The sequence below is a fragment of the Dipodomys ordii genome, unplaced genomic scaffold (assembly GCF_000151885.1).
Source record: "Dipodomys ordii isolate 6190 unplaced genomic scaffold, Dord_2.0 Scaffold56, whole genome shotgun sequence".
NCBI lineage: Eukaryota > Metazoa > Chordata > Mammalia > Rodentia > Heteromyidae > Dipodomys > Dipodomys ordii.
The window spans coordinates 7,464,914-7,488,050 of record NW_012267272.1 but is presented as its reverse complement, the minus strand read 5'-3'; positions in this window follow the sequence as shown (position 1 = coordinate 7,488,050).

The following is a 23,137-nucleotide window of genomic DNA, read 5'->3' as shown; positions in this document are numbered from 1 at the left end:
AATGACTGATAGCTACCTCTCAGGGTACACCACATGTTGTACCAGACCACAGGGTATACTGAATAAAGAGTATTATTTTTTTCTTACCATGGACAAACGTGGAGGTTAAAAATACACATAATGAGTTGCTGTGAATTTCTAAGACAAGAACAGAACACAAAATAGAAACAAAATAGAACACAAAATAGGGGTTAAAAATTTTAAAAAGCAGAACAGACATTTGATTAAAATGGATTTAGTCAGAAGTGGTAGAACACCTCTAATCCCACCAGTATAGAGGCTCATCCAGGAGGATTGCAAGTTTCAAGGCCAGCCTGGGATACATAATGAACTCCTATGTCTAGAAACAAAAAAGAATTTTAAAATAACTGATAAACAAATGAAAGAAATTATTTTAATCTCATGAACAATTTTGGGAAATAAAACCACAAGAGACAAATTTTGTATATATTAGACTGGTAGAAATGAAAATTGATAGTATCAACCACTGGTGGTAATATGGAGCTGTGGGAACTTTCTTCCACATCTGATGATAGTGTCATTGGAAGCACTACTTTGGAAAATAATAAGATGCCCAAGAATGATCAGTACTGTTCCTCAGCAGTTACTTTACTCTGGTAGTTTGTTTGTTTGTTTATTCTGATCCTTGGGCTCAAACTCGGGGCCAGGGTGCTATCCCTGAGCTTTTTTGCTTAAGGCTTGAGCCACAGCTCCACTTCTAGCTTTTTAAATAGTTTATTGAAGTATAAGAGTGTCTGGACTTTTCTTGAACTGTGATGCTCAGATCCTAGCCTCCTTAGTAGCTAGGATTACAGTCATGAGCTACAGGTGCCTGGCTATTACAGTGGTTTTGAAACTTGACTATACATCAGAATTACCTGGAAGGTTTGTTAAAGTTGTTGTCACAGTTTTTTAAGTAGAATTGTTCTCATGTGCTGCTGATGCTGGTCCATTGGACCATATTCAGACTGGCACCAATAGCTTAAACCTGTAATCCTGTAAGCAGCACAAGCCTGAAAGCATAGACATTTGGTTAATTTTGACTAAATACAATAAAAGCATGTCTGTTATTAGATGTTTGGTACTACAGAAATCCCTTAATGATGCACAGACATGTTTAATCTACCACTTCAACTTTGTGATTTATCAAATTAATGAACTATTTGCTTCACTTATTTCATCTCATTAGTGATATGCTTTCTATCAGGCACTGAGGATCCTGTTTTATTCTCCTGTAACTCTTTGAAGTTTTTATCATTCAAAAAATAGAAAAAAACTCACTTGTGGGGATAGGCTGAGAAGGTGGCTTAGAGGTAGAGTACTTGCCTAGCATGCATGAAGCCCTGGGTTTGATTCCTCAGTACCACATATACAGAAAAAGCTGGGTGTGGCACTGTGGCTCAAGTGGTAGAGTGCTAGCCTTGAGCAAAAGCAGTTCAGGGATAGTGCCCAGGCCCTGAGTTCAAGCCTCAGGATTAGCAAAAACAAAACAAAACAAAAAACAAAACACCTCACTTGTGTGACTTAATCAGGGTTACACAGCTAATTTCCAAGTTGGGAGTTCTTGTTTTAGTCTGTGCTCTTAACTACTAATACACTGTACAATAATTTTTTGCAACAACCCTGAGAGTTAAGTATTGTAATTTTTACTCCCACTTTGTAGATGAAGTTTGTTTATAAACTTCTGCAAGTTGCCTGGGCTACACACACTGCTTAAGTGAAAGATGTAGGACCTGGACCTAGACATTGCCACTTAACTACTGTGCTACTGGAGCCTGCCCATTTACTATGATATTATTTTTATTTTTATTTATTTTTATTTTTTGTTGGTCATAGGGCTTGAACTCTGGGCCTGGGCACTGTCCCTCAGTTCTTCAGCTCAAGGCAAGCCTCTACCACTTCAGCCACAACACCACTTCCAATTTTCTGGTGGTTTATTGGAGATAAGAGTCTCACGGATTTTCCTGCCTGGGCTGGCTTTGAACCACCATCCTCAGCTCTCAGCCCCTGAGTAGGTAGGATTACAGGCTTGAGCCACCGGCACCCGGCTACTGCAATATAATTTATAGCCATCCCTTTGTGATTTGCTCACTAACTATAGTTGTTGATAGCTTATCAATTTTCTTGGTAACTTCTGGAATGTTCACTGATTTTCCACTGATGTCTGGATTACTATCCTAATTATGGTTAGAACCTTGAGAATCCTAGAGACTAAGTCCTAAAGAATAAACCATGTGTTTGTCAGGATTTGTTTTTTTTCCTATTATTTTTTGGGGGCAAGTGGGGCAAGGATCTAAGGAAATTTAAGAAAAAAAATTTTTTTTTTTTGGGGTCGGGTCGTGGGGCCTAAACTCTTGGCCTGGGTGCTGTCCCTCAGCTCTTCAGCTCAAGGCTAGCGCTCTACCACTTGAGCCACAGCGCCACTTCCAGCTTTTTTCTTTTTTCTTATGTGGTGCTGAGGAATTGAACCCAGAGGCCTCATGCATGCAAGGCAAACACTCTACCACTGAGCCACCTTCCCAGCCCTTAAGAAATTTTTTAATGAATGTGCTGATACCGTCATTAATTTTAATTGTTTGAATCATCAGTCTCCAGACTTTTAAAGCCTGTGCTGTAGTTTTACAGATTAAGCCCATTGCCCTCAGTATGGTTGTTTTATTTTAAAATTATGCATGTACCACTACATGAAATTATAATAGTATATCATTAAATATGAGCATATTAACAACCTTTTTTTTTCTTTTTCTTATTTTGGGGGGGGTGTCTTGGGGGGGTGTCCGGTTGTGGGGCCTGAACTCTGGCCTGGGCGCTGTCCCTCAGCTCTTCAGCTCAAGGCTAGTGCTCTACCACTTGAGCCACAGCGCCACTTCCGGCTTTTTTTTTTCTGCTTATGTGGTGCTGAGGAGTCGAACCCAGGGCCTCATGCATGCAAGGCAAGCGCTCTACCACTGAGCCACCTTCCCAGCCCCACTAACAACTTTTTAGCTAAGATAAAAAGTGGTTAAGATTGTCATTATCATTGCTTTGTCTGTCTTTAGGTTAATATCTTGTCATAATATAACAATGTTCATTATTATAATAGTGGATACAAACCTGTATTATTAAATCTAGATTTTATTTTTTTATTTTTATTTTTTACTTTGGAGACAGGGTCTCTCCTATATACCCTAGGCTGGCCACAAACACATCATCTCCCTACCTCTACCTTCCCAGTGCTGCGACTACAGGTGAGTGCCATCATGCCCCGGCTCTCAGTGTCTTTAGTTTGTATCTCTTCTCTTCTCTGCCAGTGATTCATCAGTTTGATCTTTTGATAGAATTGGTGAGGTCTTGTAAATTTCACTCATATTTTCTTAGTGTTTTTAAAAACATATCTTTGACTTTTTAATGTTATTCATCTGCTTTAGCTTCAGTCCTTGCTATCCTGTTTCAGTTTGCTCTGTTCTATCAGCCAGACTTGCTATTGAGTTTTATATTTGGGTTGTTGAACTCTCCATTTCCAGGATTTCAATTTCTTTTTCAATAATTCTATGTAGAATTCCTTTTTCATGTCTTGTTGTCTTCTTTATTTCATTTAGCTGTTTGTATCCTTTGATGATTTATTTAGCTATTTATACACAGCCTCCTTGTCATTCTTGTTATTGACATTTCTTCCTCTTTTATGTCACTTAGGTCTTTTATTTTGAAGTTATTGGCTTTTGAGGGAGACATTTGCCTTGATTATTCATGAAGTTAGTGATTTTCCTCTAGAATTTGTGCACCTGGTAGAAATTTCATTCTTCCGTGATATTTTAGTTGGTGATTTCACAGATTACTTACGATGGGGGAATGAGAGGGTTGTGGTATATTTTCATGTTAGTAAACTGGAAGAACACCTTTTAGTTTCAAATAATCAGTTTCAACGTTCATGACATTGTGAAGAACTCTACTCAGGGTGAGGAAACTTGGCTACAAAAGCAATTGCAGGCCAGGCACCAGTGGCTCACACCTGTATTTTTTTGTTGTCGTTGGTCGTAGGGCTTGAACTCTGGGCCTGGGCGCTGTCCCTCAGCTCTTCACTTCAAGCCTAGCATTCTACCACTTGAGCCACACCACCACTTCTGGTTTTCTGGTGGTTTATTGGAGGAGACAAGAGTCTCACGGACTTTCTTGCCCAGGCTGGCTTTGAACTGTGATCCTCAGATCTCAACCTCCTGCGTAGCTAGGATTACAGGTATGAGCCACCAGCGCCTCGCTCACACCTGTAATTTTATCTAGTTAGGATGGGCATGAAAGTCTATGAGATTTTTACCATCAATTAACCAACAGAAAACTGGGAGTGGCCCTGTGGCTCAAAGTAGTAGAGCACTAGCCTTGAGCAAGAAAAGCTCAGAGTTAGCACTCAGGCCCTGAGTTTAAGCCATATGACCAGCCAAAAATAAAAAAAGCATTTGCAGATGACAAACCACAACCTTGTGTTTGTGACAGTCCCTAAAGAAGAGTGGTCACCAAAACTGCTCCAGTGTCTTTAGGTGAACATCAAAGCAAAGATACATCTTCATCCTCTAGGAAACCCTAGGCAGTGATAGAAAGGAGATAGTAGGGATAACATTAATGAGTAATGCTAGGCTTTACTATAGGGGAGAAATAGGTAGAAGCTAAGCTTAATAGAAGAGGTTAATGAGAAAGTGGAATGAAGTAAGTTGAAAATAATATAGTTAATATTGTGTTGGGGTACAGGAGGACTGCAAAATGGTGAGATACCAACAAATAGCTCCTCATAGATAAATCAATGACAAAAATTCCAAGCAAAGCAAAACTCAGAACAACTTACATGAAACAGAAAAACCACAAAACAACACACATCATACATACATAAGAAAAATAAAAAAGATGCTTGGGTAATTTAGTTACTAAGAGTATAGATAATGTGTAAGAATTAGAGATGGAAGAACGGGTAGAAGAAAATATGTGCAAGAAAACAATTCTACCTGTAGATAGAAGGAAAATGTAAAAAAAGAAGGGCAAAAGGTAGGGGTTAGGTATGATGACTTTGGGGAAAAGGCAGGGAGACACAGCACTGAGGCTTATGCCTGTAATCCTAACTATTCAGAAAGCTAAGATTTGAGAATCGTGGTTTGAAGCCAGTCTGGGCAGGAAAATATAAGACTCTTATCTCCAATAACCACCAAAAAGCCCAAGTTGGAACTTTGGCTCAAGTGGTAGGATTCTAGCCTCGAGCCAAAACAGTCAGTGACATCGCCCAGGTATTGAGTTCAGTCTCCAAGACTGGAGCCTGGCATGTGCAGGCACATGCAAAAAGGAGTAAATGGTCTATACTAAAAAAGTAAAAAGTGAATGACTTACATCCAATATACAGGAAAAAAATCTAGATGGTTAAATGAATGAAACAAAATCAGTCTAAAACAGCAAAAGGACAGACATATAAAGCCATCACTTTTATATTGTCCTTGTATGTATGTGTTTGTATATATTTGTACATATGTGAATGTAGGTATGTACATACATGTCTGTGGGGTGCAAAAGGTGGTAAAAATAACTTGATATAAGTCTGGGTTGGAAGGCATCTGTCTCAGCAGTTGAGTTATAGGCAGGCACTGGCCCATATTTGCACAAAAGTTTGTTCAAAAGTTTGTTGCGGGGCTGGGAAGATGGCTCAGTGGTAGAGTGCTTGCTTTGCATGCATGAGGCCCTGGGTTTGATTCCCCAGCACCACATAAGAAAAAAAACCGGAAGTGGCGCTATAGCTCAAGTGGTAGAGCACTAGCCTTGAGCTGAAGAGCTGAGGGACAGCGCCCAGGCCCAGAGTTCAGGCCCCACGACCGGACCCAAAAAAAAAAAAAAAAAAGTTTGTTGCCACCAGACCCTTGGGCAGTGGGATTTTCTAGCCATGGAGAGTAGTACCCCACTCTTCACATCCCCACAAGTGCCACCTCCACTTCCAGCTACCTCTGATGAATCTTTTGCTTGTGACTCAAAAGGAAATCCAGGGTGGTTTCACTGCCAGGGGCCTGAAGCAGCAGCTTTTGCCTTCTCAGCTGCCTCTAATGGCAACCTGTGCCAAGCACCATGAGTTGCTGCTGCACCTCTGTGTGGGTGAATGCAGTGGCTGCCACATCAGTGCCTCTCCTGTATGACTCAGCAGGGAATCCCAGGCCTCCTTTAACCAGTACTGCCAGGGTCTGTAGCCAGAAGCTGACAGTCCCACAGTTTAAACTTCTCTCCAGATCCCAGTTGGACACACTTCCTTTTCTTCAGCCACCTTTTTTTTTTGGGTCCGGTCATGGGGCCTGAATCTGGGCCTGGGCACTGTCCTTCAGCTCTTCAGCTCAAGGCTAGTGCTCTACCACTTGAGCCACAGCGCCACTTCCGGCTTTTTTCTGTTTGCTTATGTGGTGCTGAGGAATCAAACCCAGGGCCTCATGCATGCAAGGCAAGCGCTCTACCACTGAGCCACCTTCCCAGCCCCTCTTCAGCCACCTTTTATGAATGATTTACACCCAATGGCAATGTGTCTTGTGAGTCATTGAGCAGTGATTGTTCCTATCCCTAGGTCTCCAGAGTAACTCAGTCATACCAATAGGCACTCTTTCAAGATAGCCTCTCAGTCATGTGCTAATATAATGGGAACCACAGAATACCTTTCTTCACTGTGACTAACCTCCCCAGGGTAGATGCTGCCTCACAGATCCTTGGGATTTGTAGGTTATATGGCTTTTCACACAGCTAGAGTTGGCAGTTTATCAACAGGACCCAGTGATTTTACTTTATATTGGAGTCAATTTCACCTGTGTCAGTCAGGGCAACCAAGGACTGGTTTGGAAGTCTTCATTACTTTTCTTCTACTGGGCTTGTTTCTCTGTACTTTCCTCCGCCCTGCCACTTCCTTCATGGTTTCTGGTTCTCTTTATCTTGTTGTCTTCAGAATCTAGTCTTTTCTGTATCACCGGAGTCTTATCATTCATGAAATTAAAATGTCAGATCTAATATGGCATCTTGCCTCATCCTCTTCCTGAATAATTTTTTTTAATAAGCCAGTTTCTTGTCAGATATTAGATCAAGATTTCTCAACCTTGGCCCTCTTGATGTTTCAAACTAGATAACTTTTTTTTGTGGTACTAGGATTTGAACTCAGGACCTTGCACTGAGTAGGCAGGCACTTCTACTTGACCCACACCCCATCCCTCTGTGTGTGTGTGTGTGCGCGCGCGTGCGCGCGCTTAAACTCAGGGCCTGGATGCAGTTGCTAGGTCTTTTCACTCAAGACTGGTGCTCTGCCACTTGAGTCACACTTCCATTTCTAGCTTTTTGGTGGCTAATTAGAGATAAGAATCTTATGGACTTTTCTACTTGGGCTGCCTTTGAACCATGAACCTCAGATCTCAGCTTCTTGAGTAGCTAACTGGTATGAACTGCCAGCACCCAGCCAGCTCCATGCTCTTTTACTTTTTTTTTTTTTTTAAGTCAGTCATGGAGCTTGAACTCTGGGCCTGGGCACTGTCCCTCAGCTCTTCAGCTCAAGGCAAGTGGCTACCACTTGAGCCACATTGCCACTTCCGGTTTTCTGGTGGTTAATTGGAGATCAGAGTCTCATGTACTTTTCCTGCCTGGGCTGGCTTTGAACTATGCGGCTCAGATCTCAGCCTCTTGAGTAGATAGGAGTGCAGGCATGAGCCACTGGTGCCTGGCCTCTTTTTACTTTATTTTTTCAGATACTGTTTCACATTTTTGCCTAGGACCATCCTTTAATAGCAGTCCTTCTACTTATGCTCTCTGTGTGTATGGGGTTATAGAAAGTCTACACGACTGGCATGTTGGTTGAAATGGAGGTCTCACTTTTTGCCCAGGCTGGTCTCAAACCACGATCCTTTGAACTTCTCCAGTAGCCTGGTATCCAGGTGTGAGCACCACATCCAGTCTGTATAGTTCCTGATTAATTCTTGAATATGAGAACTGTCCTATATATGTGGAATACTTAGCAGGTTCCCCAGCTTCTACCCACTAGGTGCTGATAGTACTCTCTTCCCAATAGAGATATCAAAGTGCTTTTAAAAAGGCACTTAAAGATGTCTCTAGAGGCAAAATTACCTCTGATGGAAAACTACTGAATTAGAATGCTATGTTGAGTTTTTATGTACTAGGAGCAGGCAGTGGGCTGCTTTGACTTTTTCTGTAGCAGCAATGATATTATGTTCAACATTTTTTAGGAATTAAGATACTTGACCATTTTAAAAGTGGATTTTTTCTTAATTTTCTATATGAATGTATAACTAGATGTAACCAGCTGACACCTCCAATAGAGTGTTCTCAGGATGTATTCTATTTTGTAGAAAACAGCTTTGACCACTGCATTATAAGCTATTTATTAGTCAGTGTATTTATTGCAGCCTTACTATTCAAAAGGAAAAAATAGTTGAAATTTTCTGAACTGACTTCTCTACCTAATCACCTCATCAGGCTAATAGATGCTTTCCATTTTGGAAAGGTATTTGCTGTCAAGTATGGGTCATACTTGAAAGAAAACCCTCTGCCCTAAGATTAGAGAATGAATATTTGGCTTAAAATTTTACATGAAAATATCTATGGCCTGCTTTTGTTCTTTCTGTGATTCTCTGATTTAACTGACCTTTTCTAGCCACCAGACATAAATACATTTGAGTAAGAGTTTCCTTTGTACTCATATCAGAATTGGAATTGTGATGATTTATTTTGTAGTTGGGATTGTAATTTCTCTTAGCAGCCAACTTGTCTGATCATCTATATTCAGAGCTGAATTAATTGTACAAGATGTTTTTACAGTCCTTTTTGAATGACTTCCTTCTTATTTCCTTCCAGAGTTGTCGAAAAATAGTAAATCTATTAACAGTAGTTCAGGCTCATTACTTTTTTGCTATAATTGTAGCATGCTTTTAATGGGCCTCTCTGCTTCTAGTACCTCCCTGACTTGTTAGTTAACTTAAACATTATTGCTACAATAAATATCCTAAAATATAATGTCTAACCAGATCAAAAGCCATTTATAATAATAAAACTGTCTTTAAGAAAATAATAAAACTGTCTTTAAGATGTGGTCACTACAATCAGGAGATATCCATTAAACAAGTTATCAAAAAATACAAATATACATACATAAATTCTAAGTTGTCATATAAGTATGGGTTTTTTTGTGGAAGTTTACTAAGATCCAGTATTTTATAGTGTTTTAACATTTTAGCTAGGCCTGGGAATGTGGCTTAGTGGTAGAGTGCTTGCCTAGCATGCATGAAGCCCTAGGTTCCATTCCTTAGTACCTAGTACCACATAAGCAGAAAAAAGTCAGGAAGTGGTGCTGTGGCTCAAGTGGTAGGGTGCTAGCCTTGAGGTAAAGAGCTGAGGGACAGCAGCCAGGCCCAGCAAAAAAAAAAAAAAAAAATTATATATATATTCACAGCACCACTTCCTGGCTTTTTTCTGCTTGTGTGGTACTGAGGAATGGAACCCAGGGCCTCATGCATGCAAGGCAAGCACTCTACTACTGAATCACCTTCCCAGCCCTTTAATTTTTTTCTTAATTTATAAGTTATGGTTAGGGAAGGTATAATATGATATATATTCTGACATTCCTGTACTTTTTTTTTTTTTTTTTGCCAGTCGTGGGGCCTGAACTCCAAGCCTGGACGCTGTCCTCAGCTCAAGGCTAGAGCTCTACCACTTGAGCCACAGCGCCACTTCTGGCTTTTTCTGCTTATGTGTGCTAAGGACTCGAACCCAGGGCTTCATGCATACAAGGCAAGCACTCTACCACTGAGCCACCTTCCCAGCCCCTGTACATTTTCTTCTTAGCACTGTTTTTCTGTAACCCATAAATGTTTTTCTGTTGTGTTTTGGTATCCATTTGTTGGAAAGTATTTAATTTCTCTCATGATTTCTTAAAAGCTGTATCTATATTCTTACAGATATAGGATATTGGTAAGTTGTTCTACTTTGTGGGGCTTTCATAATATTGCTGGGTATACATAACCTATAAAGTGTATTGAAAATGGTTCATTTTTGTTTTATGTATGACACTGTCACACTGTCAGAATTGATCTTATTTCTTCTTGTTCTTCTTCTTTTGTCAGTGGTAGGGCTTGAACTCTGGGCCTGAGTGCTATCCCTCAGCTCTTCAGCTCAAGGCTAACGCCCTACCACTTGAGCCAAGTGCTACTTCTAGCTTTTCTGTTTTATATGGGGCTGAGGAATCAAACCCAGGGCCTCATGCATGCGAGGTGAACATTCTACCCCTGAGCCACCTCCCAGCCCCATCTTATTTCTTCTTTACCAAGATTTTTTTTCCCCTTTGAATGCTGAGGATCAAACCCACGGCCTGATATAAGTGAAGCAAGTACTCTATCATGAGCTTTTTGTGTTCAAGGCTAATGTTCTACCATTTGAGCCACAGCTCCACTTCCAGGTTTTTTGGGTGTTTAATTGGAGATAAGAGTCTCAAAGATGATCCTGACTGAACTGGCTTTGAACCATGATCCTCAGATCTCAACCTCCTAAGTAGTTCTAATTATATGCATGAGCCACCAGCTTAGGCAGGAAAACTGTGGTACTGTGGCTCAAGTGGTAGAGTGCTAGCCTTGAGCAAAAAGAAGCTCAGGGATAGTGCCCAGGGCCTTGATAATACATTCTGGATCTGACACATTACCAGTCTGAATAAAAGACTTTTACTTGACAAGTTATTTCCTGTCTGGTTATGTGACACCTTACCCTTTTGCCCCATATTGTCCATTTTCATCATAGCAGCCAGAATAGTTCTTTTAAAATATGTGTTTGTCATTTTCTTTTTTTGGGGGAAAAATGCTTGCTTAAGGGAAGAGGATGAGATAGAAATGTCAGACTAAGCCGGGCGCTGGTGGCTCACGCCTGTAATCCTAGCTACTCAGGAGGCTGAGATCTGAGGATCGAGGCTCAAAGGCTCAAAGCCAGCCCAGACAGGAAAGTCTGTGAAACTCTTATCTCCAATAAACACTCAGAAAACCAGAGGTGGCACTGTAGCTCAAGTGGTAGAGAGCGCTCGCCTTGAGCTGAAGAGCTGAGGGACAGCGCCCAGGCCCAGAGTTCAAGCCCCACGACCGACAAAAAAAAAAAAAGAAATGTCAGACTATACAGTTCGAAAGTTTTTAGTATAGTCACTGAGGTTTCGTTTTGGTTTTTTTGCCAGTCCTGGGGCTTGAACTCAGGGCCTGGAGACTGTCCCTAAGCTTCTTTTGTTCAAGGCAACTACTCTACCACTTGAGCTATAGTGCCACTTCTGGTTTTTTCTGTTTATGTGGTACTGAGGAATTGAATCCAGGGCTTCATGCACGCTAGGCAAGCACTCTACCACTAAGCCACATTCCCAGCCCCAATCACTTGAGTTTTACAACAACCATCACCAAATTAATTTTAGAATATTTTCATCTCTGAAATTAACTTTAGAAAATTTTCATCTCCCTTAAAAGCATCCCTGGTCCTAGCCATTTTTTCATAGTCCTTATATTCTCTCCATTCCTAAACAACTATTCACTTAATTCCTGAATTAGGTTTTAATTCCAGAATAGATTTAAATTTTGAAGTGTTTATTATAAGTGGGATCATACAATATGAGGTCTTTTGTGGCTAGCTTCTTTCATGTGATACAGTAAGTTTGCTTTATTCATAGATTTACTACACAGTTTTAACCAAGCATGATCAAAATAAATAATACTTAAAACCAAAGGTATTTTACAAACGAAATGTTTTAATTCCTGTGCATTCATTATGTAGCCCAATTGATGTGGAGAAGCTGTCAGTCCTGTGTTATTGTCAGTTGGGTTTAAATTATGTGATCTGTTGTGTGATCTGTTCTTTTCTGCACTTAATATTGTAGAAACCTGCCTCCAAAAAAGCATATGGTGCTTTCAAAATAGGTAAAAGTTGATTACTTAATTTAAGTGATAAAGTGAAATTTAAAATGGGTTAAAAGATGACATGTCTTTAGTTGGGTGGCATTATGGGAAAAACGAATCAAACACATAGTATATGACTGAACCCTATGCCTCCTGAACATTTGCCGTTTTTCCTCAGTAGAGGTCTCTTGGAACCTTAATACCTGTAGGTACCGCAGGTCTACAATTGATGCATGTTGTATGTGTTGCTGTTTTGTTTATTTTTATTGCCAAATAAGAATCTACTTAATGGATACACTACATTTAACTTATTCATTAGGTGATTAGCATTTGGGTGTTTTTGCTTTGGAGCTATTGTGAGAATTTTTGTTATGAACATTCATGTATAAGTTTTTGTGTGTTCTGTGTATCTTTGTTCCTCTAACATAATGTATGAATTTTCTGTTGTGTAACTATCTTAGTGCATAGTACTTAAAACAACTATTCCTTTGAGTCTGTGAATGTGCTATTGTGTGCTGGGCTTACCTTGATTGTGTTTGGTTCTGTGTAGCTGTCTGTTCTAGGATGGCCTTGAATGGCAAAATTTGGTTCTATTAGGCTAGCCCAGGCAAGTTTTTATAGAACAGAGACAAAAGCGCACACAAGTTCAGTTGTGCAAGATGGCAAGAAGCACATTTGCTTTTCAAGCCTCTTCTTGGGTCATATTTGCTAATACCATTTTGTAAAATACCACAAGAGCAAGTCATTTGGAGAAACCTAGAGTCAGAGTACAAAGGGGAATACAAAGTTAAAGGGTAAAATGTGCCCACTGGGAAGCTATTAATTGACATCATTAATAGTTTTTCATACACAGAAATCTTGTTGCAGTCTGATGGCTTTAGTACTTGATTCTGCCCTGTTTGTATTATTTGCCACTTTCATGCCTGCACGATGAGCTCACCTACCTTCCTTCATATCTATGTGTATATATCATATGTTCAATGAGACCCTCAAATTTGATTGTACTACAGAATTAATTGCCGCTACCCCTATTCTTTTCAGCAGCTCTGTTTTTCTTTGTAACTTTTAATCACCATCATTTTTTTTTGCCATTCCTGGGACTTGAACTCAGGGCCTGGGCACTGTCCCTGACCTTCTTTTGCTCCAGGATAGTGCTCTACCACTTGAGCCACAACGCCATTTCCAGGTTTTTCTGTTTATGTGGTGCTGAGGAATCGAATCCAGCGCATCATGCATGCTAGGCAAGCACTCTTAGTGCTAAGCCATGTTCCCAGTCCCTTAATCACCATCTTAGGCTGTTCTGTTTGTTTAGTGCTTGTCTTCTAACTAGAATATATGCTTCATGAAGTGAGGGACTGTTGTTTAATTTACCATCTTCATTGCCTAGAACCATGGCACTCATTAAATATTTGCTTATCTACTTTTATCTAAATTCTAGTGGTATCATAGTTCTAATTTGCCTTCATATTGTGCAGTATAAACTGTCAGCTGCACTTGGGTTAGCATACCTACTGATAGAATGTTTCTTCTTCTCATAAACACACAAAGAGGCTGTGAAATATGAGTGATGCTACCACTTATTTGTTGTTTAACACAGTTCAATTCTGTTTTACCTCCCTGTTTTCTCATCTGTGAAATCGGGATAATTGTCCCAACCTTACTGAGTGGATGGGAGGAGATGAATGAGGTATAAACAGTGCTCAATACAAATGCTAAAGGATTAGTACAACATGTATTGCATATTATTCTTAGCAACTACTTGTTATTGGAATATATGACATAGGTAAGATGGAATTGAAAGCTTGAAAGATTTTATATTAGTGAAGACATTGCAGAATCTTTGAAAACTGTATTTTTTGAAAGGCGAATAGGCCATAAAATGAGTGCTAAGGAATGACTATAAAAATTACTAATGCCTTTGACTTGTTAACCCTTCTCCTATTTCATTATATTGGCCTTTAAAATACCAACCATCTACCATCTCTTCTTGCACCTAGACAATTGAAGCTGTCACATTTAATTTATACCAAAAACCTGAACAGAATCAATGTCTGGCAGTACAGATGCTTCTTCACTTCTCCCATTGAGTGCCCTTCTACTCACTGCAAACTGCCTACAGCTTCTACTCCAATCTGTGGACTTACTTCAAACTTTACAGAGAAATTATGCAACTAAAATGATGCATAATGGTACATGCCTGTAATCTTAACCTCAGGAGTCTAAGGCAGGAATATTGAGCATTCACAGCCAACCAGGTGCTACACAGTCAATACCTGCATTTTAAAAAAAATTCAGGGGCTGGGAGGGTGGCTTAGGGGTAGAGTGCTTGCCTAGCATGCATGAAGCCTTGGGTTCAATTCCTCAGTACCACCTACACAGAAAAAGCTGGAGATGGTGCAGTGGCTCAAGTGGTCAAGTGCTAGCCTTGAACAAAAGAAGCTCAGGGACAGTGCCAGGCCCTGAGTTCAAGCCCCAGAACTGGCAAAAAAAAAAAAAAATGCAGGTATCATTTTTTTCATGTTCAATTTTACAAACATATCTACATTGATCCTCATGTTCTGTCTTATTTCATTTGTTATTAGAGACCATACTTAACATTCTGATTCCTCTACTTGTTACTCAGATTTTCTCTTGTGAAGCTTTTTTGGGGGATGGGAGGGGTCGGGGGCCCAGGAGGCCGGTCCTGGGGCTTGAACTCCGTGCCTAGGCACTGTCCCTGAACTTTTTTGCTCAAGACTAATGCTCTACCACTTGAGCCACAACTCCACTTTCAGCTTTGTTTTGGTAGTTAAATGCAATTCAGAGTCTTATGAACTTTCCTCTCCTGGCTGGCTTTGAATTGCTGTCCTCAAATCTCAGTCTCCTGAGTAGCTAGGATTACAAGATGAGAGCCACCAGTGTCCAGCTCAGATTTTATCTCGTATGGCCAAAACCAAGACTTCTTTTTTTTTTAATTTTTTTTAATTTAATTTTATTTTGTTTGTGAACATACTGTACAGAGGGGTTACAATTACATGGGCAGGATAATGCATACATTCAAAACCAAGACTTCTTTCGTGCAGTTAATAATCTCTTGTACATCCTCACTTTCACCTACTCTGCTGGAGTTTCTTATTAGCCATAGTGTGCTGTTATTTTCCAGCCCCAATAAAATTGCAAAAGTATGTAAATGATGACCGAAAATGTATAGCGGTATCATTCTCATCCTCCCTACTGTCTTTTAGCCACAATCTCAGGTTCCTGTTCTTTTTTGGATAATCATGAGGCTTGCTTGAACTCAGGGCGTAGATGCTAGCCCTGAACTCTTTTTGTTCAAGGCCTAGTGGTCTACCACTTTGAGCCACAGCGCCACTTCTGGTTTTCTGGTGGATAATTGGAGATAAGTGTCTCATGGACTTTCCTGCCCAGACTGACTTTGAACCCCTGAATCTTCAGATCTCAGTCTCCTAAGCTAGGATTACAGGCGTGAGCCACCAGCACCTAACTCAGGTTTCAATTCTTAGCCAATAGATTTCCTTCACATAGAAATATTTGTGCCTACCTCATTGTCCATTTCTTCTCATCCTGTTCACCAATCTTATAAATATTGGTGTGTTCTAGTCCTCAGTCTTCTTTGCCTACCTGATTTTGGAGATAGGCTCTTTGGGCCTTTTGTGCTTTCATGGGATTTTTAATTTCTGTGAGAATGACATTGGGATTTTGGTGGAGATTGCATTAAATCTGTAGATTGCTTTTCGCAGTATTGATTCTCAACCCACAGGGTTAAAAAGTCTTCCCATCTTTTGATGTCTTCTTCATTTTCCTTCAGGTTTATAGTTTTCATTACAGAGGTCTTTCACATTCTTGGTTGTTTATGCCAAGATACTATGATGGAATTGTTCTAATTTCTTGTTCATCCTGTTTATTGTTGGTGTACAGGAAAGCTAGTAATTTGTGTGTGTGTGTGTGTGTGTGTGTGTGTGTTGGTTTTGTATTCTCTTAACATTTCCAAAACTATCAAATCTAGGAATTTGGGGATGGTGTCATGAGGATGCTTTAGGTATAGGATCATGTTATCAGTAAATAAAGGTAATTGGATATCTTCTTTTCCTATTTGAATCTCTTTTATTTCATTCTCTTAACACTGTTCTGGTTAGCAGTTCCATCAGTTCCATTACTATAATGAGTGAGAATGGGTCCTTGTCTTTTCCTACACTCCAGGGAAAGTGATTTAATTTTTTTCTGTTTAGAATGATATTAGCTAGAGGTGTGTCATATATAACCTTTGTTGTGTTGAGGTATATTTCTTCTATTCCTAGTTTCTTAAGAGCTTTTATTAATAAGGATGCTAAATTTTGTCAAAGGCTTTTATGCATCAATTAAAATGATACAATTTTTGTTTATGAGCTGCATTTTGTTTATTGATATGTATATATCAACTCACTTGCATACTAGGATGAAACAAATTTGAATGTATACTATGCAATTTGAATGCATACTAGGATGAAACAAATCACAATGTGAGTTTCTTGGATTGCTAAATTCAGTTTGCAAGTATTTCATTGAAAAATGTTGCATCTGTGTTCATCAGAGATTGGGCCTGTGTGTATGTGTGTGGCCCCCCCCTTCCCCGCCCCCCCTGCCTTGCTTTCCTGTCTGGTTTTGAAATGAATGAGATACTGATTTCACAAAATGAATTTGCTATCATTTCTTCTTTTTTCATCTCATGCAAAATTTGAGGAGTGCTGATGTCTTCTTTGAAGGTCTGCTAGAATTCAGTAGTAAGTGAATTCTGGGTTTTGTTAGGAGACTACTTATTACTGCTTTAGTCTCAATTGTTATAAATTTGTTTAGATAGTGTATATCTTCTTGGTTCAGTTTTACTGTGAATTATGTCTGGAAATATATCTTTTTCTCTAGATTTTCTAGATTATTCAAATGTTGGTTTTCAAAGTGTTATCCCTCATGCATGATCTTTTGGATTTCATTGTTATTTGTTGTGATATTCCTATTTTCTTTTTCCTTTCTTTTTTGGTTGGTTAGTATTAGGATTTGAACTTTGATCCTTGAGCTTGCTAAGCAGGTGTTCTTACTGCTAAGCCAGACCTCTGGCCCTTTTTTCTGTTGGAAATTTTTTTTTTTTTTTAAATACTGTCCCAGGACTTGTAATCAGGGTCAGGATGCTGTTCCTGAACTTTTGTACTCAAAGTTAGCACTCTACTACTTGAGCCACAGTTCCACTTCTGGCTTCTTGGAATTTCAGAGTTTACTGCCTAAGCTGTCTTTGAACTGTGATCCTCAGATTTCAGCCTCCTGAGTAAGTTGAATTACAGGAGGAGTAGGCCACTGCAACTCAGCCTCTTGGTAATTATTGAGAAACAGTCTCACTTCCTTCCTGGACATAAACCTGTCATGATGCATCTATGTTAGGCTTCCTAGTGGCTAGGATAGCAAATGTGTGCTACCATATCTAGCTCTTCATCTAGCACAGGCTAGCCTCAAATCACAGTCCTAGTCATTTCCCTCCTAAGTATCTAGGATTCCAGCCAGGCATGAGCCACTGGTGCCCCATTTGTTTTTTCTCTACTTTTTTTTTTGTCGGTCATGGGGCCTGAACTCTGGGCCGGGGTGCTGTTCCTCAGCTCTTCAGCTCAAGGCTAATGCTCTACCACTTGAGCTACAGCGCCACTTCCCGCTTTTTCTGTTTATGTGGTGCTGAGGAATCGAACCCAGGGCCTCATGAATTCAAGGCAAGCACTCTACCACTGAGCTACCTTCCCAGCCTTGCCTTGCTTTGTTTTTCTTTTCTTCTTTTTCTTTTTTTTTTAATGTAGGTTTTGGTTGTAGGGCTTGAACTCAGAGTCTGGGCACTGTTCCTGAGCTTCTTTTGCTCAAGTCTAGCATTCTTATCACTGGAGCTACAGCGCCACTTCCGGCTTTTTCTGTTTATGTGGTAATAAGGAATTGAACCCATGGCTTCATGCATGCTAGGCAAGCACTCTACCACTAAGCCATATTCCCAGCCAATATTATTTCTTTTACCTGACTATTTAGGGTTTGTCTAATTCTTGTTTTTTCTAGCAGCTTTAGGCTCATTATTAGGCTATTTGTGATTGCTCTTATTTTTTATCTTTTTTTTGGGGGGGGGGTCCAGTCGTGGGCCTGAACTCTGAGCCTGGGCGCTGTCCCTCAGCTCTTCAGCTCAAGGCTAGCGCTCTACCACTTGAGCCACAGTGCCACTTCCGGCTTTTTTCTTTTTGCTTATGTGGTGCTGAGGAATCGAACCCAGGGCCTTAAGCATGCAAGGCAAGTGCTCTACCACTAAGCCACCTTCCCAGCCCTGCTCTTATTTTTTTAATGTAGGTACTCATGGCTCTAAATTTACCTCTGAGCACTGCCTTTTGTTTATCTCAAAGATTCTGATAGGTTGTATTCTCATTTTTTGGTTCTAGAAATTTTTAGAATTTTTTTCCCCTTCTTCAATGACTCAATTATTCAATGTGCTGTTTAGTTCCATATTTCTATTGTATATTTTGCTGTTGTGTTGTAGTTTTATATCCATTATATTCTGATAAAATATAGGGAGTCATTTCATTTTTCTTATATTTGCTAAAACTTGCTTAAATGTTCTAAAATGTTTTTTTGGGAAACTTCCATGGGCTATTGAGAATGTGTATTGTGTAGCTATTAGATGAAATAGTCTGTAGATGTCACAAGTTCATTTGGCCATTAGTTTCATTAGTCTGTAATGTAATTTAATTATAAAGTTTCTTTGCTTACTTTCTTGTACAAATGACCTACCTATTGGTTAGAGTGAGATACAGAAATCTTCCATTGTCATTGCATTTAGGTCTATCCATGCTTGTAAGTCCAGTAGTGTTCAGTAGTGTTTTGTTTCATGAGGTTGAGTACATTGATATTTGGCACATATATGTTATTTCCTCTTGATGATTTGTTCCTTATATTAATGTGAAGTCTACTACTAATATGAGTAAAGATACTCCAGCTTGCTTTTGAGGCCCATTTGCTGGCAGTCTTTTTTCTATCCATTCACTCTAGGTCAGTGTTTTTGTATGTATGGTATGTTTCTTTTTATTTTTGCTGGTGTGAGGATTTGAACTCAAGGCCTTATTCTTTTTCTCTTGCTTGTCCAGCTGGCACTATTTTACCCATACCTCCAGCCTAGTGTTTTGTTGTTTATTTTGAAAGTGGAATCTCACATGCTTTCTCTGCCCATATTGGCTGTAAGCTGTGACCCTCCAGTTTAATCATGCTTTTTAATCCAACTTTGAATTACATATCTGTGGTTTGGAGAATTTAATGTTCAGTATTAGGATTTAAAGATACGTAGTATAGCCTGCCATTTAGTTGTTTTTAAAGTATTTTGTCCTTTCCTATTCATTTGTTTATCTGCTCATCTGATAGGATTTAATTTCTCCCATTTTTTTCATGGTTACATTTATCTTCCTCTTATGTATGTAGGGTTCCTTTCAGCCCTTTATAAGGGTGGTTTAGTTGTCATAAATTTTGTTTTTATTTTAGAAGGTTTTTATTTCTTGGTTCTGAATGATAGCTTTGCTGAGTATGCAGGTTAGCATACCCAGGCTTCAAACACACCATTTTATGCCCTTCCTGCTTGTAAGGTTTCTGGTGAGAAATCTGCTGTTATTCTGAGGGGCTATTTCCATTGTATGTGAGTTGGTGCTTTCTTCAATTTTCACTTTTTTTTCTTTGTTCCGTATAGTTAATGCTTTAATTGTGATATATCTTGGGAAAATTCTTGTCTGGTTTGGTCTGTTGCATGTCTTAATGACTGCTGCTTTCTCAAGATTTGGGAAATTTTCTCCTGTTTTCTTTTTGCCAGACTTGGGGCTTGAACTCAGGGACTGGCATTGTCCCTGAACCTCTTTGTGCTCCAAGCTAATGCTCTCCCAATTGAGACACAGCACCACTTCCAGCTTTTTCTGAGTAGTTTATTGGAGATGTAATCTCATGGACTTTACTGCCTAGCTGGCTTGGAACCATAAGATCATCAGATCTCAGCTAGGATTATAGACATGAGCTACTAGCACTAGCTCTGTTTTCTAATGCTTTAGTTTGTACAACTTCAATGTTCATGATTCTTAACTTTTGTTTCTTAATCGTGACCCAGTGTGTTTTCATGATCTACTTTTCTTTATTCCTAATTCTTTTCCCTCATCCTCCCCCACCCCCCCCACCCCAGTTATAAGGCTTGAACTCAACACCTGGGCCCTGTCCCTAAGCTCTTTTGCTCAAGGCTAGCACTCTACCACTTTGAGCCAACAGCACCACTTCTGGTTTTTGAGTGATTAATTAGAGATAAGAATCTCATAGGGACTTTCCTGCCCTGTCTGGCTTCCAACCATAATCCTTAGATCTCAACCTTCTGAGTAGCTAGGATTACAAGTGTGAGCCACCAGCATCCTTAATTCTTCATGCTACTGTTGTTATATGTCTATTTTTAAAATTTGAACCTGATATTCTGTCTTCCATTTAATTCACTCCACTGAAAAGACTTTTCCACAGTTATTTGACTTAACGGAGCTTTCTTTTTTTGTTTTTCTTCTTTTTGTTTTTTGTCAGTCGTGGGGCTTGAACTCTGGGCCTGGGCACTGTCTCTCAGCACTTCAGCTCAAGGCAAGCGCTCTACCACTTGAGCCACAGTGCCACTTCCGGTTTTCTGGTGGTTAATTGGAGATCAGAGTCTCATGTACTTTTCCTGCCCTGGCTAGTTTTGATCTGTGATCCTTAAGTCTCAGGCTCCTGAGTAACTAGGATTACAGGCCTGAGCCACCAGTGTCCCAGTGGTCATTCTTGAATTTGAATTTGTTTCTTTTTTCCTTTTTCAGGTTTTCCGTATCTTTTTTTTTTTGTCGGTCGTGGGGCTTGAACTCTGGGCCTGGGCGCTGTCCCTCAGCTCTTCAGCTCAAGGGAGCGCTCTACCACTTGAGCTACAGCGCCACTTCCGGTTTTCTGGTGGTTTATTGGAGATAGGAGTCTCATGGTCTTTCCTGCCCAGGCTGGCTTTGAACCGTGATCCTCAGATCTCAGCCTCCTGAGTAGCTAGGATTACAGGCGTGAGCCACCAGCGCCCGACAGGTTTTCCGTATCTTTTGAATTATTCTTTTATATCCTACATTGTCTTTCTTGATCCAGCTGTTTATTTGTATTCTCTTTGAGATTCTTTATTTTTATCCTCTGAATTTATTATCTTCTATATTTTATTTCTTTGATCATTCTTCCAATCATACTTGTGATTTTGTTTGGACTTTTTTGCTATCCTTAATGCTGGGCTTCTTTGGTATCTACTGTGTGTTATGGTGGGTTGTTTTCCATATTTATGTTCCTGTGTTGAGATTTACTCAACTTGCTGGTTGGATATTTTAACCACTTTTAGTCTTGAAGTTGAAAGTGTTCACAGTGCACAAACAACTGTGTAGTGGGAGAATTGGCAATGTAGTTTATCTCTGCTGTATTAGAGACTAGCCAAGCTTTGTCCTATGTACTCAGTGCAGCAGGTCTCTCCCCCAGTACCACTCAGAACAAAGAGAACTAGTTGGGGTAGGTGAGTTGAAGGTGGGGCTGATTAAAGGTCAGCAGTCTATTCTGTGCTCTTTCACCTCTGAAGCTTCGCTTCTTTGTGTAATGGAAGCCATTGCTTGTTGAACAGTACTTTTTAGTTTGTGGGCCAGTCAGGGTCCCATTTTACGCACATGTTCTCTGATTTGTTCTCCAGAGACCACAGATGGACTAACCACATGGTGTTCCCCTAGATTATGAGTTCTGTACCATTAGTGGAGATCTTAGGGACTCAGGTGCTCTACCTCCTCTTTGAGATTCCACCCAGCAGCTTGTCACCTAGTGATAAGGCTGCAGCCTTGGGGCGGGTAATGATGTAAATCCTGAGTCTGTGCTTAAAGCTCTCAGCTCACTTGGCAAAAGCCACTGCCACCAAATAGCTGGTAGATGCTGAGCACTCTTGCCATCCATGGGCTTGGTCCTATTGTAGTTGTAAATCTTAGGCACTAGAAATTACTCTGGGCTGCGAGAGTAGGATCACTGATCTCCCAAACCCTTCCCTGTCTGAGTTTCTGGTACTGTCTTGCATCTTCAACTTGTCTGCATCTAGACCCCATTCACTCTAAGACTACTTCTCCTGCTGTCTCCTTTACTGTGCTTTCATCCCCTGGGGTATGGCCGTCTCTAGGCCTGCTAGCTGCAGTCTGCTTATAAGAAGCTAATATAGATTGATCTATCTGACAGCTCCTGAAATCTGAGCTCTCCCCCAGCAGTGTGTCCAGTTTTCTGATGTGTCCTTCAGACTTATAGGGAAACCCAAAAGTCCCTAAACCCTGACTCTCTTCTGACCTAAACCTCCTGGTTATGGTTCAATCCCAAAGACTGTCTGGCCACATGCTGTTTGCAATCAGTCAATGTAAACTGATCACTCAGTAGTCTGGGCTGTCTATCTGCTGAGGCTAGATCTTTTGTTATGTTGAAATAGCCCTCAGGGAATGACATTGCTGTGTGGGGCTGCCAACTGCCAGTGCCTAAGTTAAGAGTCTTCCTCTCTATGTTCTGATGGCAGTCTGCCACCTGAACCCTGCCTGGGTGTCCCAGCCTTCCCCGATTACCAAATGTTCCTTAATTTCTAGGCCCTCCCAGGTTGTGGCTCAATCCCAAAGCCTGTCTGGCCACAAGGTGCCAGCCAATAATCATTGTAAAACTGATCACTCTGTAATTTGAGCTCTCTACCAGTAGAAGGCTATGTCTTGTTTTCTGGTATGGTGACCACTAGGGCTACGAAGTTGTTTTCACTGCAAACCAGTTGACTCTCAATTTCCACTTACGACAGTTGTCCACCACATGGACACTGGCCAGGTGTGCAGATCACAGTGATCACTAATTATTTCTTTATTTTCAAGGCTCCAGTTGTGTATCAGTCTAGGGCCTGGTTAGCTGCAGGCAGCTTTATGTAATCTGATACCCCAGTTTCAAGCTGGAGGCCCTCCCATAAGATGATACCTAGCTGTTGTTCTCTGAGATAATGGGATATTAAGACTGCCTTTTCTGATGCTGGCCTGTTACACTGGGAGCCACTGACATGGTAACTTCCTGCACTGGAGTTTAATGTTTGTAGGAAGCGTGGATTTGTCCCATAATTCAGTCTGCTGATCTGTCACAGAGGTAATTGGCTTACTTTGTGGAGGATATTTCTACTTTCCCTCTGGATTTGCTCTACC